This window comes from Cyprinodon variegatus, unplaced genomic scaffold (assembly GCF_000732505.1).
Source record: "Cyprinodon variegatus isolate N-32 unplaced genomic scaffold, C_variegatus-1.0 Scaffold351, whole genome shotgun sequence".
In the NCBI taxonomy this organism is placed as follows: Eukaryota; Metazoa; Chordata; class Actinopteri; order Cyprinodontiformes; family Cyprinodontidae; genus Cyprinodon; species Cyprinodon variegatus.
The window spans coordinates 425,020-427,114 of NW_015150804.1; positions in this window are offsets into that span (position 1 = coordinate 425,020).

A 2,095-nucleotide genomic window follows, 5' to 3' on the forward strand; every position below is an offset into this window, starting at 1 on the left:
ATTTCTTAAATTTTGTTTTTGTCATTGAAAGGTTTTAGAGAGTAAAAAAATATAAATGAAAGGCACTCTAAAAGGCTAAGCGATGCAAAGATGTTCCTGACCTATAAGGACAGATCAGAAAGACAAAAGCCTCAAAGCCTGATTGGTCTTATTAAAGAGACTCCTTATCTGGCAATCCTTATTAGCTGGAGTGATGGATGCGATAATGGCCGACTGGCAGGTGGTACTGGACCATTAAGTGAGCAAAATGAAGCAAAGTTATCGGCAGCCTGGGTGTTGGATCCTGCGTGTCTCAGATTTTATCCTTTGCGAGCAGTGAGATGTGACCATATCTGTCATCATCTCATTCCTGTCCTGGCTCTATATGTGTCTTTGTGCCGCAGCCATTCATGGACTGACATGCTCAGAGTGAGAACAAAAGGAAGAGTGCAGGCAGGAACATTTCTGCTTCAAATGTTTCACATTTTCCTCCTCACTCATGCTTTAATTAGCTCATTCTTTTTCATTCTTTTTCTGCTGCTAGACCAAAGCATATTTTCGCCTAACTTTCCAGCAAAATTCAACATTTTAACTCATTGTATGTATAGTGTGTTTGTATATAATGACCACATTAGATTTTAATTTTGTTAGGAAGCACTAAGGTTAAGCACAGACAAGTAATAATTTGTTTTAAAAACAATAACTTGGAAAAGAGACAAAGCAAAAATCCCCCATTTAACCCATAACTGAGTTAGCAAACAACCATAGGCAGGTTTTTTCCTTCCTTTAAAACTTATTGCTGTTTGATCTAAAAATGTGAGTCTGTATTTTAACTTGAGGGCTCAGCACTTCTGTAACAGTGAAAGATTAAGCACAAAATATATTGTTAAGACCTCAGAAGTTGATGATACTATTGTATTTAAGAAACTGTTCCTGTTGTTCATGTTATGAGTATTGTGATTTGTTGTGTCCCTACTCGAAGAACCTGAAAACACTGTGAAAATATGCCAGACCTGTTGGTGGCGCTGTGACACATTAACAACCAAGTTGGGGAACTGGGCATGTGCACAACACAACACAGCGCAATTGTTGTCATTTTCTGATCGCTGCACTTTTATGTTTTGTTCAGAGAAGCTTAAAAGAAAGCAAAGGTTTGGTAAATTATTTATTTATGTCTACGCCTCAGCTTATCTTTATGCAGAAAGAGATTACTATAATACTCTGAATATAATCTCAATCAATCCTTACAAAGACTGGTTTTCTGAAAAGAAATAGCAGTAAGGAAGGAGATAGGAAGAAAAGGAAGAATGCTTTGCAATGCTTAGCTAGCATAGGGACATTGTGACATTTTTCTCCATTGCACAGGCGCCATACGGTTGCCCACAATCATTTGCATGACAGAGTGTATTGGCCTGGCTCATCTCATCTCATTAAGCTTAACAAAAATACAATATTTCTTCACATGTACTCTGTGTGACACATGATAATGAACACATCTTCATCTGCTTTGGTTTGTTTACATAGCACTTGATCTAACATTTGTGTAATTTCATTTTTTTTAACACTGTATTTTCAATTTGACAAGCATCCTCTATGTTCATATCCATCAAGTTAAACTCCACAATGTTAAAGTCTGCCTGAATTCACCACAGCAGTCCATAATTGCTATCCTAACCATGATGGTGTTCTTACCTTTGACCCTACATATGGTGAAGGGAAAGGAGTTAGGAGCAGGAGGCAAAAAAAATACCTGATGTATTTTCAATAAGCAGAAGTTTATTTGCATCATGACTTTAAAACTTTTGGGCTTTGCTTGAAATCATCTTAAGTTTGGGGATATCCCTGTTATTTCTTTACCTCATTCTTATTAGGTTATTTTTTTCAATCAACTTTCCAACAATATCCCAATATACAAAATTGTGAAATCCTAATTTCTTTACCAATGACTTACCCAGCTTATCTGTGCTCTATTGAATTTCATTAACGTTTGCCATCTATGACAGTGATTATTAGATTGCTATGATTTTCCTTGAAAAGAAAAATGTTTTTCTGGTCATATGTGATTTTTTTTGTGAAACTGAGTTTTGGGACTTTGTTGGTTGTAACTTGAAGAAAT